The sequence below is a fragment of the Borostomias antarcticus genome (assembly GCF_949987555.1).
Source record: "Borostomias antarcticus genome assembly, chromosome: 14".
NCBI lineage: Eukaryota > Metazoa > Chordata > Actinopteri > Stomiiformes > Stomiidae > Borostomias > Borostomias antarcticus.
This window is the reverse complement of record NC_140247.1, coordinates 20416144-20434661: the sequence shown is the minus strand read 5'-3', so window position 1 is coordinate 20434661 and position 18518 is coordinate 20416144.

Below are 18518 nucleotides of genomic sequence, written 5' to 3'. Positions count from 1 at the left end.
TGTTATTCTAGATAAACAATGTTATGCTCCTCTCCAATGAGTTAAATAATGTTTTTTTTATCAAGATGGGAATGTCTTGGAAAAAGTTAGACATTTTGTTTTGACTATTTTAGGGTACTATTATTTTTGCTATTTCTTTGTTGTTGTAATGCACTATTTCTTATGTAGCCTATATGTTTAATCATTGATCTGTGCTTACCTTCTCTGTTCTTTTTGCTGCTGTAATGCCCCCTGGGGATTATTAAAGTTGGTCTAACTGTAATGGTAATTTATTTTATTTCATAGCCTGCAACAGGTAAAGTGTGCCAGACCTGGCTGAGCACTGTTCTGTAATAGACAGGGAGGAGACCTAGGGACTCAGCAGACCAGAGAGGAACAGGCATAATATCAGAGATCCAGTCTATCCATAATCGGGACGAGGAGACTGCTGTCTGTAGAATAACTTCCTCACCCACCGGCCAGCAGAGAAATTGCTACAAGTGCCAAAAAACAATCTGGCTGGCAGCACCCCCTAATTCAGATCTAGCACCTGATGACCTCTGTTGGAATAGAACAAATCCACTGATGTCCACTAGCCTGGCTTCACACTGATCACGTGATCTCAAATGCTGTTACTCTATCTTGGAGAGAGGTCACGGGATCAGGGTCATGAAGTCAGGTTAGTGGATATATCTGTGGATATGTGCTATTGAAGTGCAATAAAGTGTGTTTTATACAGTATAATATCATATTATGTGAGGGGCTGCAAGTGTAGCCACCTTGGAGAAAAGGCTTTCACCTTTCGAAAACTGTCTTCCCTTCGGTGACTAATGATTTTATCTGTAGACACACTGACACAGTACTGCAGACCGAATGACAAAAGATATTGGATATACAATGAATGGTTCCTGGCAGGGCGGTATAACGGGTTATAGCCCTGAATAGTAGACCACCCTTACCAGGTCTCCATCTCTCTCCTCCCCCCTCCCTCTCCTCCTCCATCTCTCTATCCTCCCCCATCTCTCTCTCCTCCCCCATCTCTCTCCACCTGTCTCTCCTCCCCCATCTCTCTCTCCTCCATCTCTCTCCTCCCCCCCTCCCTCTCCTCCTCCACCTCTCTCTCCTCCCCCATCTCTCTCTCCTCCATCTCTCTCCTCCTCCATCTCTCTCTCCTCCCTCATCTCTCTCTCCTCCATCTCTCTCTCCTCCCCCATCTCTCTCTCCTCCATCTCTCTCTCCTCCCCCATCTCTCTCCTCCATCTCTCTCTCCTCCCCCATCTCTCCTCCATCTCTCTCTCCTCCCCCATCTCTCTCTCCTCCATCTCTCTCCTCCTCCATCTCTCTCTCCTCCCCCATCACTCTCTCCTCCATCTCTCTCCTCTCCCATCTCTCCTCCATCTCTCTCCTCCTCCATCTCTCCTCCCCCATCGCTCTCTCCTCCATCTCTCTCTCCTCCCCCATCTCTCCTCCATCTCTTTCTCCTCCTCCATCTCTCTCCACTCCCTCTCCTCCCTGTGTGTTGCAGGTCTGAAGTCAACAGCCCCAGCCTTCATGCATCGAGGTCGATCCAAGATGGCGGACCTGCCCCCCCTTCCTGGGCTCAGTTACTCGGTGGAGTGGACCCCTCATCTGGAGACACCCTCTCAACGTACGCATACAGAGTAGAAGTAGTACTAGTAGAGTAGTACTATAGTAGTAGGCTATTGTGTGATAATAGTACTGTAGTAGTAGTCACTACTGTAGTGTAATGTTATGCTGACAGTATCAGCCTGATCTCTGCCCTCTGAAAGGTGTGTTTTGTTCTACATATCTCCCCAAGTTTTAGCGTTGTACTGTTAGCAGGGACGTGCCCTGGATGCTAGAGGGACGGGGCTTAAATTAAAAACGGGCACTTAAGTTGTTTGGCGCACGCAGCACATTTTTACCTTAATTGGAAAAATATTTAATGTAAATTAATAAACAAAGTAGGCTACTACTAGCCATAAATAGCTAAATTACCTGTTTGCTAGCTGCACATCCACATTGCCGTGAGTGATATTAGCCACATTACAGTCATTTAACAGACGCTTTTATCCAAAGGGACGTTAAAGTCGCACAGAAATGAAAAAAGCATTCTGTCCCATTTTGGTTCACATAATTGGTCATAGTGTTCACCTATTCAACGATGTATGCCAAAAAAATTACAAAATTCTACTTTTGTTGTAATCTTATATCAGAGTATATAATTTCTTACTTCCTGGGAAACGGTAGGTCACATGCAATGACGACAACAGGTACCTTAGATTTTAGGCCAATAATCTCACAACATCCACCCGTCAATCAACGCTATCCTTCTATCGAATCTGTCTAAAATTCTTAAAACCCGTCCACTTGTCAATGTTCCAATCAAATTCCTCTAAACATTATGTCCCACCCTCATAGCTTGTTTGCGTCGGAAATACGTCAAACTACGGAAGTTAGATGATCTCAAACGTCCGTTTCTGTGCGACTTAAATGTAGGTCAGTACTACTACAGTACTTGCCAGAACTCACAAGTACATCTCCTTTCTAAACAAGTTCCTATGAGATATAACAAAGGTCATGTCTGATATGTAATTTTATCTTTGTGCCAACAAATTAGTTTTATATAATTCACATATCATATCACAATTTAAGCAATCAAGCAAGCAGCAAAACACTGGTTTATTATTATTTTCTTTCACAAATCAGATAACCTTCAGATTCTACCCCCAGAATGCTAAATTGATTTACTACATTATTTATTTAAGCAATAAACCACGAGAGGCCGTGTGTTATAGTGATTTTATAACAGCTAGGGGGCGTTGTTAGACGACGAAGCGAAGCGGAGTGCCTCCAACCCCCCCTAGCTGTTATAAAATCACTATAACACACGGCCTCGAGTGGTTTATTGCTTTTATACAACGGTTCCTACAGCTATTAGTGTAAAATAAACACACAGCAATATAAAATATGAACATTTATTCAAAACGAAGCATCATTCCCTCAATTCCGCCGAGCAAAATAGTTCCTCTTACAAAAGGGTTGCCAAGCAACAGAAGCATTGGCGTCAAGCAGTTAGGTGTTTTGAAAGAACACAATGCATTGGATCAAATGGGAGGCGCATTAATACTGAAAATGGAATGATATGCGGTCCCAGGTGTGTTACAAAGTATTTTAACACGGCTTCCAGCCAATCAGAATCAAGAACCAGAAGTAACCGTTGTATAATAACTGTATAATGCATTATTACTATTTATTGTTTATTGGCCTAGGGTTGTTGTTTGCTTATGCTACCAGCAAGAAAGCATCTAATTGCTCTGTGTAACTGTATACAGTTCATATAATAAAACTACTACTATTACAACTTACATTACTACTACTGCTACTACTACTACTGCTACTGCACACACCCTAAAGTAAACCAGCAATCGTATCATCACTGCTTGGTATCACACACGAATAGAAAACTAGACACAATAAGACAACATTAAAACTCATCAGGGAGAGAGAAAGAGCGAGACTGATTGTTGTGTTAGGGCTAGTACTAGCAAAAGGTAAAGCACATCAATATATCGCTATAAAACGAAAAGGAGCATGTTAACTAATGTTAGCCAGTACCTGTAACATTTACTCGACTGACTGCCTCTCACGACTATCGACTGCCTCTCGCGTGACAAGAGAGAGAGTAGGTAAGTTGGGCATCGCCCGGGAGTAACAAATTATTTTCCAACCTGATATTTTGATTCAGTCAAAATCTGTTAGGCATGACAGGCTCTGCGCAACAGGAAGTTGTTTATATAAAAGGTTTAGAAAAAGGCACTTCTCTCTGAGAGGCGAAAAGGGCAGGATCCCTCTTGAGGTCTAGGAGTGCACGTGCCTGACTGTTAGTGGGGTTTGTGTGAGTGTGTACTCTTGTCAGTTTCACTGTGTGACATGATAACCCTGTATGTGTTTGTCTCATGTTAACCCTGTGTGTGTGTGTGTGTGTGTGTGTGTGTGTGTGTGTGTGTATGTGTGTGTGTCAGACGTGTTAGAGGTGAAGCAGAGGTCAGAGGTGAACCTATACTGCAGCGCGAGGAACCTGAGAGACAGAGCCAGAATCAACTACACTGAGCAGAAGGAACCAAAAGATGACCACTACCTCTGTAAGAGAGCTGCTCTCTCTCTGTATATCTTCTCCCTCCCTCTCTCTCTTCTCTCTCTCTTTCTTCCTGTTTAGCCCTGCTCAGCCTCTACTCTCTGTTTATCACTCCTCTCTCTCTCTCTCTCTCTGTTTATCTCTCCTCAGTCTCTCTCTCTCTGTTTATCTCTCCTCTCTCTCTCTCTCTCTCTCTGTTTATCTCTCCTCAGTCTCTCTCTCTTTATCTCTCCTCGGTCTCTCTCTCCTCTCTCTGTTTATCTCTCTCTCTCTATCTCTCTGTCTCTCTCTCCTCAGTCTCTCTCTCTCTCTCTGTCTCTCTCTCTCTGTCTCTCTCTCTCTGTCTCTCTCCTCTCTCTCTCTCTCCTCAGTCTCTCTCCCTCCCTCGTAAGTTTACCGTTTAGTTTTGCCAGTTTGAAACCTAGAACATTCTAGAACTGCTATTTTCTAGATTTGTTTTAAAGACTCATGATGACACAGGTACTGATAGGTCAGCTGTCACAGATGCACACACGCACACACACATACACACACACTGTCTCTCTTTCTCTCTCTCTCATCTGTCTCTTTAAACTCCTTTTGTCTCTCCCATCTCCACCTCTCTCTTTCTCTCTGTAATGCACTGCGTCTCTCCTCACCCTCTCCTGTCCTCTCCAGACTGTGAGGAGTGTGAGTCTTTCTTCCTGGAGGAGTGTGAGCTCCACGGACCCCCCCTCTTCATACCGGACACCCCAGTGGTCCTGGGGGTGTCTGACCGGGCCAGACTGACCCTCCCACACGGCCTGGAGGTCAAGAGGTCACGGATACCCGGGGTGGGGCTGGGAGTCTTCAACTGTGGGGAGGCGGTTGCCAAGGGAACCCACTATGGCCCCTACGAGGGGGAGGTGATGGAGAAGGAGGAGGCCATCAAGAGCGGATACTCCTGGGTGGTGGGTATGAGGGCGGTGGTGTGTGTGTGTGTGTGTGTGTGTGTGTGGAGGGGTGTTTTGATGATCCTCATTAACCCCCTCAGGATGCGCCATGTGTCAAAATGACAACAGATTATATTTATACTTCTAGTTCTGTGAGATTTTATCATTAATTGTGACTTTCCAGGGTTTAGCATAGTCAAATAATATGTGATTTATAAATGAGCTTAATTACACAAAAATGTAAGCTTGCATAATCTTGCATATTACTGTCAGACCCCCAGCAATGTACAGTCCCCTTTCTGTTGACATTCTTATAGGGGCTAATTGACCTGGATTGATAGGGCGCTTTCTCTGTGTACATCCATTCACATTCTAAACAGGTGAGGTGGCCATGGGTACATTGACGGTTTGTAAACAAAAGACCTATTCGCTATCTATCTATTTCTACATTATAAAGCGTTATAGAACTATTCTATTCTATAATGTAGTAGTCCGCTAGAATAGGGCTAAAGCGTGTAGAGGAATTTTCAGTGTCCCGTTCAAGTTGTACGCTCATATGGTTATTGGTCATTTTCCCCGTGGTGAGAGGGGCTTGTATGACTAGAGTTACTGTTGCTCTACCAAAATTAGCCTGATATAGCAGTAAAAAATATAAAGTCAATTCACAAGTCCTTCACAAGTTTTTGATTCATAGTGATTGCTTTGAGTATTTCGCCCGATTGCGCGTGCAACATATTTGAGGGTTGTTTTGCAACATTGGATATATTTATTCTTCTCAATGGTGTCAATTTCAAAGCATTTCTCGGGTTTCACCTTTCACCTGCTATTCTCCGATATTCTCCCGTCAAGTTTGTTTTTTATAAATCCCAAAGTTTGCTCAGGAGTGGCGTCTTCTTTTGTGTGTGTTGTTATTGTTGTATTATTCTGTTTTGCTGACGATGAAGGCTAGGATGTAGAGTATTAGATGATTTTTTGTCTGCATGTTTCTTTTCAGCACACTGCTCTGACAAAGCGCTGTGCGTTTGAGTGCTTCCATGTCCTGTGCATGGTGCCCGTGCAAATAGCCTACGAGACATGTTGACTGTTTGTGTACCAAATACATTGAAATACATACTCTTGATGGACAGGCAGACAGGTGACAGGCTGTTACTGTCCTTTGTCCAAGATGATGGCCCATTGTGAAAGATCATGGGGTGTGGTGTGGGTAATTAATATTCTGATTGCTAATGCTTATTAGCCTGCTAAATTTGGGAACTGTTCTGGCTAAACCCTTCTTTTGGCTATTTAGATCTAAGTTGTTCCAAACAATTTTGACATCATTACAACCAAGACTTTGATGAACAACTTCCATATTGACAAAACTGGGTGTGTTTTTACATTTGTGAGGGCAGAAAAGACTAGTCTTTAAAAGTTTGTGTTTGTAGATCTATTTACATGCTGAATATTCTACTGCCCAAACTATTGAAAGCATTTGAGTGTAGTTGTGATTGTTCTTCAAATAAAAACATGAATCACTTTGGAGTAAGTGTGCATTAAGTTGATGAAATGTAGATGAGTATCAGACAGAAAAAATCAGCACGGACCTGAGGGGGTTAACTACTGCTCAATAAAAAGATTGATCTCAGGAGTTTTTTTGTCTTTGACATTAGATGTCTCTCTGTGTTCTCAGATCAAGAGCAGAAACTGTGATGACAAGTACATCGATGCCAAAAGAGAGACGCACTCCAACTGGATGAGGTGAGGAACCGAGTCTCTATCTACATCTCTCCTCTCTCTCACTTCAAATAAACCATCTCTCCAGTCTTGAATCTTTCACTCCCTCCATACAGTCAGTCTCTACATCTCACCCACTTTGTTTTCTCCCTCCCTCTCTTCGTTCATCCTTCCTTCCTCCCGTCTCTCCCTCCGTCACCTGTTTGTTCTTATGAAACCACCCCCCACCCTCCCCCAGGTATGTGAACTGTGCCCGTACTGAGGAAGAGCAGAACCTGGTAGCGTTTCAGTACCGTGGAGGGATCCTGTTTCGCTGCTGTCGGCTGCTGGCTGTCGGGGAGGAGCTGCTGGTCTGGTACGGACAGGAGTACAAATACCAGAGCATCTCCTTCGACTACTTCTGGGACAAAAAGAGCACCGCTAGAGGTATCTGTCCTCAACTCTTCTTCCCTCTGTCTTCTCCTCCATCTCTCTCTCATCCACCTCTTTCCTTAAAGCTGAAAGAACCAGAGGTCTGCTAGTCATAATAGTAACCGCTGTCCAAGTACTGTAGCTCTCCTCTACCATCCTTCCCTCTCTCCTCTCCTCTGTCTTTTTCCCATGGAGCCAGCCAGCAGCCAAGACGTGTACATACAACGTGAAATTCAGGACGCTCTTGGATGCAACTAAACAGGGGACGCTACGTCACGAACAGCGACGGTGCCTGTGCAAATCACTGTTGTGGGGCACACAAATTGCCGATGTTAGGCAGGCACACTAGCTATGTACAGAATGGAATGCTGTTAGATGCCATGGAACATGGTAGCTTGACTAATGTTAATGAGTGCTGGTTAGCTTATTCTAGCTAAGTTAGCTAATGCCATGGGCTTCAACATATTCATGCTTGTTTTCTCTTCTCTCTCTTTTCTTTTTTTCACTCCTCTCTCTCTCCTCTGTCGCTCTCCCTCACTCGAGCTCAGCCAGAGGGCCCTCTTGCATATCTTTCTCTCTCCTGTCCTCAATCTGAAGTTGTGGTGTCGTTGTGTTCCCCCCACTAGCTACATATGTGACTGCCACCAGAGGTTTGGTCCTGATGTCTGCCAAGGTCATTTTTCAGTTTTTTACAGATTATAAAAGTGTAAATTGTAAGCTTTCAGATAATGTGCCATGCATTGGAATCTGCAAATATTTGAAGAAGATATGCTTCTGTGAATGTTGGCACACCTGAATTCACTAAGCAGAGAAAACTGGATTCAAAGATTCAGAGCTGTTCACACTTCTCACAGCCAGGTAATGGGTGGGAACAGTAGGGTTAACCCCGCCCCAAACCACTCCCCCAACCACTCCCCCACTGGACTAGCTGTCATCTGTCAGTGGTAGTTTGATGGGCTTTTCAATGACAATGTTGGCTAGTAAGCTTACTAAGCAGCAATACATTCAATTAATTAATGGCAGCTTTCATAATTCGACTACTACTACTAAAACTATGAATATGAATACAAGATGAAGTTTCAATTTATTTTTTTATTGTGACATATGTTATATAGGTTACATGATGCAAACATAAGTTGTAAAGGTACGAACAATAGCAACAATATGCATAGCGAACAGGTACATTGGAATTCTTGTCTTCGCTTGTCCTCAGTATCAGTACTGATCAGTTTCTCATTCCAGTCCTAGGTACGCAGTTAGACATTTAACGCCAACTTACTGGCAAACTAGCATTCTATCAGTATCATCTACTTATCCCATCTGATCATGGATGGCTGTGATTGTCCATGATACAGGCAGTGCAATTACATAACATATCAAGTATACAGTAGTACACAGTGGTGCAGAGTCAGTTGTCTATTTCATAGACAAGGTGTTCAATTGCTCAAGTGTTGTCAGGTGTTGGTTCAAGTGTACAGTAGAACAGTCAGTTGTGTATTGTATAGACAAGGTGCAAGGTGTCAAGTGTTCACTTGTTGGTCCAGGGGGTGGCAAGTGTGCCATTATGTATAGTACTGTTGTGATTTAATTTGGCTCCCCTGTATTTTAATCATCTCATAATATTGTAATCATAATCATCATATAGGGGCGGCTGTAGCTCAGTTGGTAGAGCGGGTCGTTCAATGATCGAAGGGTCAGCGTTTCTAATCCCGGCTCCGACTGTCCACATGTCGAAGTGTCCTTGAGCCAGACACCTAACCCCAAATTGCTCCCAATGAGCAGATTAGCACCTTGCATGGCAGCTACCGCCATTGGTGTGTGAATGTGTGTGTGAATGGGTGAATGAGAGGCCATTGTAAAGCGCTTTGAGTGCCGCTAAGGTGGAAAAGCCCTATATAAGTGCAGTCCATTTACCATTTGCCATATGGTATGATTGTTTTAGACAGCCACAACACCAAGATGTAGCAATAATAAACTGCTCAATAGTAATATCAGTGGGGACCTGTGATATGTGGGGTCACATATAATCACTCTATACAGTATTTGAACTTGTACTACAGGTGTGAGAATCCTTTTTAATGTTTGTCTCTCTCTCTTTCACTTTCCCAGGAGTGATGTCAGACTTGTCCCAGACTCAGGTGTTCTCCTGCTCCGAGTGCCCATTCACCTACACCTCCCAGATCTACCTCCACAAGCACATCAAGAGGAGCCATGACAACCACCACGTCTCTCTGCTGAGGAGTGGAGAGATCAGACCAGAGACTCTCTCCTCGTCATCCTCCTCTCAATCACTCCCTATCACCACCTCCAAGACCCCCGTCGCCCCAGCTCCCGCCCAGAGACAGACAGACACAGACAAGCCAAGACCGTACCACTGTGACCAGTGTGGGAAGAACTTCACTACGTCAGGAAACTTAAAGAGACACCAGCGTGTTCATACAGGAGAGAAGCCATATCACTGTGACCAGTGTGGGAAGAGCTTCATTCAGGCAGGAAACTTAAAGACACACCAGCGTGCTCATACAGGAGAGAAGCCATACCACTGTGACCAGTGTGGGAAGAACTTCAGTCAGTCATCAGAGTTAAAGACACACCAGCGTGTTCATACAGGAGAGAAGCCATACCACTGTGACCAGTGTGGGAAGAACTTCACTACGTCAGCAAAGTTAAAGATACACCAGCGTGCGCATACAGGAGAGAAGCCATACCACTGTGACCAGTGTGGGAAGAACTTCACTACGTCAGGAAACTTAAAGACACACCAGCGTGCGCATGCAGGAGAGAAGCCATACCACTGTGACCAGTGTGGGAAGAACCTCACTACGTCAGCAAACTTAAAGACACACCAGCGTGTTCATACAGGAGAGAAGCCATACCACTGTGACCAGTGTGGGAAGAGCTTCATTCAGGCAGGAGACTTAAAGACACACCAGCGTGCTCATACAGGAGAGAAGCCATACCACTGTGACCAGTGTGGGAAGAACTTCACTATATCAGGAAACTTAAAGACACACCAGCGTGTTCATACAGGAGAGAAGCCATACCACTGTGACCAGTGTGGGAAGAACTTCACTACGTCAGGAAAGTTAAAGACACACCAGCGTACGCATGCAGGAGAGAAGCCATACCACTGTGACCAGTGTGGGAAGAACCTCACTACGTCAGCAAACTTAAAGACACACCAGCGTGTTCATACAGGAGAGAAGCCATACCACTGTGACCAGTGTGGGAAGAGCTTCATTCAGGCAGGAGAATTAAAGACACACCAGCGTGCTCATACAGGAGAGAAGCCATATCACTGTGACCAGTGTGGGAAGAACTTCACTATATCAGGAAACTTAAAGACACACCAGCGTGTTCATACAGGAGAGAAGCCATACCACTGTGACCAGTGTGGGAAGAACTTCAATCAGGCAAGACACTTAAAGACACACCAGCGTGCTCATACAGTAGAGAAGCCATACCACTGTGACCAGTGTGGGAAGAACTTCACTACGTCAGGAAAATTAAAGACACACCAGCGTGGGTATACAGGAGAGAAGCCATACCACTGTGACCAGTGTGGGAAGAACTTCACTACTTCAGCAGAGTTAAAGAGACACCAGCGTGTGCATACAGGAGAGAAGTCATACCACTGTGACCAGTGTGGGCAGAACTTCAGTCAGTCAGCAAACTTAAAGACACACCAGCGTGTTCATACAGGAGAGAAGCCATACCACTGTGACCAGTGTGGGAAGAACTTCACTACGTCAGCACAGTTAAAGACACACCAGCGTGCGCATACAGGAGAGAAGCCATACCACTGTGACCAGTGTGGGCAGACCTTCAGTCAGTCAACAAACTTAAAGACACACCAGAGTGTTCATACAGGAGAGAAGCCATATCACTGTGACCAGTGTGGGAAGAACTTCACTACGTCAGCAGAGTTAAAGATACACCAGCGTGTGCATGCAGGAGAGAAGCCATACCACTGTGACCAGTGTGGGAAGAAATTCACTACGTCAGCACAGTTAAAGACACACCAGCGTGTTCATACAGGAGAGAAGCCATACCACTGTGACCAGTGTGGGAAGAACTTCACTACGTCATCAGCTTTAAAGACACACCAGCGTGTTCATACAGGAGAGAAGCCATACCACTGTGACCAGTGTGGGAAGAACTTCACTATGTCAGCAAAGTTAAAGATACACAAGCGTGCGCATACAGGAGAGATGCCATACCACTGTGACCTTTGTGGGCAGAACTTCACTCAGTCAGGACAGTTAAAGACACACCAGCGTGTTCATACAGGAGAGAAGCCATACCACTGTGGCCAGTGTGGGAAGAACTTCTCTACGTCAGCAGAGTTAAAGAAACACCAGCGTGTTCATACAGGAGAGAACCCATAGCCTTAGACCTGGATTATACTGCGTTTTTCGGCGTTTTCACCTCCGTTAGCACCAAGCAGTTACAGTACCGAGGCCAAAATGAGGCTCGAACCCATAGGCATCGGGATACAGCCGGGGCTACGTTTTGGTGCTTGAAATCCAGAGATGCGTTCTAGTTTAATAGGCAGATATGGAGGTCAAAACCAGGCCAGGTCCAGCCTGGCTTATGTGCGTGACTGGCTTGTTTCTGTTCAGGACTTGTAGGATGGAAGCTAGTCATGCCACTGAAATAGCTGTGAATTGAAATGACATGAAATAATGTCTGATAAATTAAGATAGGTCTTGTCGCCTGGCCACATCAGTTCCAATGCTTCCAATGCTAATCCAGCAGAATATATATATATTATTTTTTTAACCTTTATTTAGACAGGGAGAGCCCTTGAGAGCAAGCTCTCATTTACAAGGACGCCCTGTTACAGGGAGAGAAAAAACATTATTAAAAACAGAAATATAGGTAGGTTATGAAAAACATGTGCAGTCCATACATACATTGTCTTCAAGTAATGTCCTGAAGGTGTCCAGAGAGACCAAGTGGTCTAGTTTGAGTGAGTCCTGAAGTGTTCCATTTATCAGGAGCGTAAAATGAGAAAGCAGTCTTTCCTGTTTGATGTAGGATTGTGAGCGAGTTTGATAGTTTGAGACACTAGAACTTAGTAGGGATGACAAATACAGAGGGAGCTTACCACATAGGGCTTTGTAAATAAACATGAGACAGTGATGTTCCCTTCTCACAGTGAGTGAGGGCCAGCCCACTTTCTGATATAATGTACAGTGATGAGTGAGGAACCCATCACCAGTAATAAAACGCAGAGCACTGTGAAACACTGCATCAAGTGGCTTCAGCGTGGTGGGAGAGGCATGCATATATATGACATCACCATAATCAAGGACAGACATGACAAGTGACTGTACAATGGACTTCCTGCTGACCAGAGAGAAACAAGACTTGTTCCTGTACAAGAAACCAATTTTACCCCTCAGTTTTTTGGTAAGATGTTCCACATGTGTCAGACAAGAAAACCTTGTATCTAGCCAAATGCCCAGATATTTGTACGAGCCAACTATTTCTATTTGCTGACCTTGCAGGGTGTGAATGTGAAGATTGTTTTCACGTCGAGACCTTGTGAACAGCATCCATTTAGTCTTATCAGAGTTTAAAACGAGTTCATGACTAATGAGGGACTATTGAAATGCATTAAAAGCCGTCTGGAGGCTTGCAACTGCTGAGGCAGGAGTAGGACCTAGGCTATATAGAACTGTATCATCCACGTAATAATGGATAATAAGAGCGGGATAGCCAGTTAGCTCATGAGCTCACAACAACTAGCAGCAGCTTCCATAACACTAATGGTAGTGGTCAGTGGCTAAAGCAGTTACACTGATGATTCCTGTAATGTTAGCTATTTGTTTGTTGTCTGTTTCTGGACAAAGGTAAGGGATAAACCCAGATAACACAAGGCTAGCGGACCTACAGCAGATCCCCGATGGATGAGCTGGCGGACCTCCGGCCGAATCCGCTGGCGGGTTCCTGGCCATTTGCACATCTTAGGCAACCGGATTATTTGCGTCAGGGACAGCGGCCCGCTAGTAATCAGTAATAGCTCCTGCTATTGCTCCACCACCATTCCACCGGTAGTTTATTGTCTATATCCTAGGCCCATTGGCCCTAGGCGTATGGATTTCTATTGCTAAATTTACTTATCAGAAATTGTTTTGGTAACCCAGTCCCTCAATTACTAAACATTTACACTGAGATTCTAAAACTCGTAACCAATTTATTCAGAGATATCAGTAGCCTACTTACCAATGCCTGAGCTGTGATGGGTGAAGGCTCGGTAGGACAGCAGGTGGTGCACGGCTGTGACCTGGACAACCGCTGCTGGATGACCGGAGCTGTGTTTGTGGACAACAGTTGACTGGAGGTGGATGGCTGTGGAGGTGGACATGCAGCCATACATGACACTGCACTGCTTGTTGCTAGACACAGATATCAACCAATATATATGATATATCAATCAATATTAGTCTCTCATTAGTATGATCGAGTATGATAACTAGCAAACTTAGAATATGACAACCAGGTAATGTTAGCTATTCAGAAACAAGTCTCTCATCACAAAATCCGATCGCTAGCTTCGTTTTCTCAGTGTGCAAATCGTGATTGTACACACATAACATTACACACTTGTATGGCAACTAGGAAGTATACTTCGAAAAAATATGAAATGAGAAGTGATATCACCAGATTTGAACGTAGCGAGAGCAAGTTGCGAAAAGAAGACAGTTGAGCCCACACGACGTTAGCTGAAGGGAGAAGCGGTGACCAATCATAGCACTCGAATGCCGCGCATGCGCAGTTACGGGGACTTTCTCAGCAACGCCTGTCATGAAAAGAGTCAACATGAAATAAATAAATGTGACATTATGAAATAAAGTGTCCTTCGGAAAAGTACCATTATGAAATAAATAAAAAGTGCAATTTGAAAATAAAATGTGAAATATGAAATAAAACATACATTATGAAATTATATTTAATATTAATTGTTTGCATTTTATTTAATTATTTAGCGATTTCACAATTTATCTATTTATTTATTTATATTCCTGTAATATAATATAATATAAATATAAAAAATACGAAAAAGTTGGCATACGTTTTTGTGTGTCGGCTGTAAGCTGACACACCAAGAAGAGGGAATCCTATTTGTCGCTCCCTTCCTCCTTGTCGTTGTTGACCTGCAGTTCTATGTTGCTACCACAAGAGGCAGTGGTCCCAGAACATCAAAACAAAAAGACTCCACAGATTTCCCAGGTCAGCGGTGGCCGAGTGGGTAGTGCGCTGCCTATCACCGCGAAGGTTGTGAGTTCAATCTCTGGTTTGGACATACGGTTGTGAGTTCAATCCTTGACGTGGACATACGAAGGTTGTGAGTTCAATCCTTTGTGTGGACATACAGTAGGACCCCACTCATCCGAACTTCAGAGATCCGAACCTCCCGGTCTACCGGACAGGCTTAAAAAACTTTTTTTTTTCTTTTAGCCTGCTATCTGGTTACTGTATATAATTGGGTGATAATGCAGAGAAGCTCTGCTTCTTGCACTACAACCTACTCTTCTTAAATTGGAAGTACTAGGTTTTGATAGCAACCACACCCTGGCCCTTAGAGCTGTAACTGCATGGGGCTTGTCATGTGCAATGTCAAATTTTATATGATAGAGGCCTTTATGATGTCTTAAAGGTATAATATGTAATATGTGGATTATTTCCCCCATCTAGTGTCTAAAGATAAGAACTGCAACAACACAACGTATTGGTTGCCAAAATGCCAGAGAATTCACTGTTTCAGTCGTACTGTGATAAGATCTTCACTCCGAGAGGAACATAACGTTACACTAATCAGTAATCACAATCAAGTATTTCAGAGTGCCATGTAATAAGTTACGTTAGATGCTGTAGTGTGGAAATAACGTTAGGTCTGGCTATGCAGATTCCAAGAAGGATAATGATAGCAGCTAGTTAGCTAGCTTACCGGTCTAGTAGAAAGGTAGCAATGTCACCATGCGACTTTATCCCATGAAACTCCATAAACTCCGTTATCTGCGATATCTATCTGACTTTTGCTCCTTCTTCAGTCACTGAGCTTTTGAGATTCGTATCGCACGGTTTACCGGGGCTCAGTCGGAGAAGCAGGACAATGAAACTCGGCCATTTTACCAAACGTTTAGCTGAAAAGAGTGAGCGGAAGTGGACGGAAAAGCTGCTGTTTTATAGTCGCACACACACTAACCAACATCTATAATGCTGCTAATTCATGGATGTATAACGTTAGCTGGCTACTGCTTATCTCACAGTGGTGAAACTAGAATAGTACCTGGCAACCCAGAACGCAGTACCAACGTTGTAATACTATTGGCTGGTATGATATCAACAGTGTCATTGTTGGGCCGTCAAAATTTCATAATGTAATAATTTCAGACGAAATATATTTTTTTATGGAACAGCAATACTTTTACTCTGTAGCCTTTGCAAAGCCCTATGGATGTATTATTTTTGAAAAAATGTTTATTTTAATCCACATATTACATATTATACCTTTAATAGAAGTCACTTCCTTTATATAGGCCTGTGTTTCTTTTCATTCCTTATAATGGCAGTATCTGTAATGTTTACATTACATTTTATAGGCTTTATAATGGCTTGTAAGAAGTCTGTTTCTGATGGAGGCCTTTGTTTTATATAATGGCAGAATGTTCCTGCAATGTTTACATTACATGTTATATACTGATTGTTCTGCTTACTGTTCCCAATTGCCTTTAGCATTTTTTTTACCTTTTTGTAGAAATGCACATTGCACAATTTATTTTTATTTTTTGTTAATAATTTTATTTTTCATCTGATAAGCATTTTTTGTACCTTTTGTACAAAATCACAGTACAAAATTATTTATTTGATGATATATTTAATTTTTCATTTTTTGTGTGTGCTGAGTCTGGTGAGACATAAAAGCCATTTTAGTTTGTATGTTTGATTCTCTCAGACCTTCAAAATATAATTTTGTTGGTAAAACAGATGCAGAAGTTCCTTTGCTGCCCAGAAAGGACAATTAGAATGTTTACAAGTGAAAGGACGATTGTAATGTTTAAGTAATACATTTGTTTTCTATTGAACCTTTCTGTTGTGGTTACTTACAAAATAAAAAAAGAGAAAATATTAAAGCTATTGAATATCGGCCTCCACTACCAGAATATCGGCCACCAAATATTGGGATAACGGCCACAGATATTGGCCCAAAATATCGGTGTCGTATCAGTATCGGCCACTGCAACGATACCCAAAAATCGGTATCGGATCGGCCTTAGAAAAAGCATATCGGTCGGACACTATATAATGGATTATGTAAAACAATGGTGTATAATACAGTATGTAAACATTACATAAATTTTTTGTCACATATAAATAAAATCCACATTTAATCACAGTCAGAATCATTCAACTAAACAAACTAATATAGAGAATTAAATCAGCATTATTACTAAATGAATACAAAAGTTAGATGTTCAGATTGGATCGTCATAGCATTCTGGACTCTGTCTTTAGAAAGAAGAAACAAGGAAGAGGTGAAGTATGAAAAGGCACTCTGGTCCAGATGTACATTTTCGAATGGAGTGAATTTCTGAAATATATCGTGTACTGTATACATGACCTATGACATTAGAATTTAAATCCTGCAATGCAATCAGACAGAAATCCCCATACTTTTCAGTTGCTGAACACCAGGGGGCGCACGAGGGCTGACACCTGACACCAAACATGTAAGGGCCCATTCATACTCTACGCAAGCTACGCTAGAGCGAGCTATGCAAGCTACGCAAGGTGATGTTGACGCATCCTTGCGTAGAAACGTGTCGTGCCCAAAATTGTAACTTTACGCGAGCGCAAGTGCTATTTCACACGAACCGATAGGGCCGCTGATGCAAGGCAGCAACCCCACACGCTCAGAGTGTACCAAAATCTTCTTCTGTGGTGGTGGCGGTGCTTGAAGCTTCAAAGTGTATTAACACTGTATTATGTGTATTAACACTTTGTATTCTGTGTATTAACGCACCGAAATGTGAGACCACAGATGTGTAGAGTGATCACAGATGTCGGTGTATTAACATGCGGAAATCAGTAACCACCGGATCTGATCTGGATCTGGTCACTGATGGTCACAGAATTCCGCATAACACCTGGTTGAATCAGGGCGACGCGAAACTACGGTTGGAAATACGTCGGTTGCTCTGGGAAGAGGGGCCAGCAGCTGATGACACAGTGGAAGTCTGAAGTGCTAACAGTAACTATAACAGTACTCCTATATGCTAACATGGATATCTTATCTTATCACTATACCTTACAATTAGAATCAGAATCAGAATCAGTTTTTATTATTAAAAAAATTCTTTATTTAGTTTTTATAATTTGCCACCACCACCGCCTCCTCCTCCGAGCCATGGAAGAGGAGAGAGAGAGAAGAGGACATCTCTCTCTCTCTCCCTGACTCTCTCTCAGTGGTCCAGAGAGAGAGAGAGAGGAGAAGGAGATACCATCTAGACATCTCCACCCCCCCTCTCTGGCTCACTGAGAGAGAACCAAGATCTCTCTCTGTGAACCTGAAAGGGGGGAGGAGGAGGAGATGTCAAGATGATATCTCCTTCTCCTCTCTCTCTCTCTCTGGCCCACGAGAGAGAGCCAGGGAGAGAGAGGGAGACGCCCCCCTCTCTCTCTCTCTGGCTGCTCTTCCTCTGTCGCTCTCTGGCTTTTATACTCCTCCTGGCCCACGTCACAAGGCCGCTCTGTGACGTCACGGTTTGTAAGGCTCTTTTGACAAAACCACTTTGTGTGCGTCATAGAGTTCTAGAATCACTGTAAATCACTTGATTGGCACTTTCAGACAGGTGTGATGAAGGTGCTTTTGCAAATTAAACCGTGGTCGGAACAACAAGACTGAGCTGGGCAGCCCACCCACGCGTATAGCGGCATATCTCAATAAAGACTTTATTATAAAGACTTTGTTGCCATAAATTAGCTGGCTTATTCTAGTAGCCGATTCTAGCAGCCTAGCAGCGTTCCGTTCATAACAACGCAGGCGCCTTCACGAGTATCCTGGATTTGGCGTTAATATTATAATACTATTCTCTCGTTTAAAATAAAGCAACTGCCAAAAGTTAAAAAGTCTTTATTGAGATGTGCCGCTAGGGCGTAGGTAGGCTCCCCATAGACCTGGTCCAGGTGATATCCTACAGATAACTCCCCATAGACCTGGTCCAGGGCGATATCCTACAGATAACTCCGTTACTCTCAATGCAGTTTACCTGAATGCGCTTCCTCGGCCCGCTCAGAGTCTACAAACAAAACAGTTTCGTTAATCACCAAAGTAAACACATCGTTGGAAAGATGAA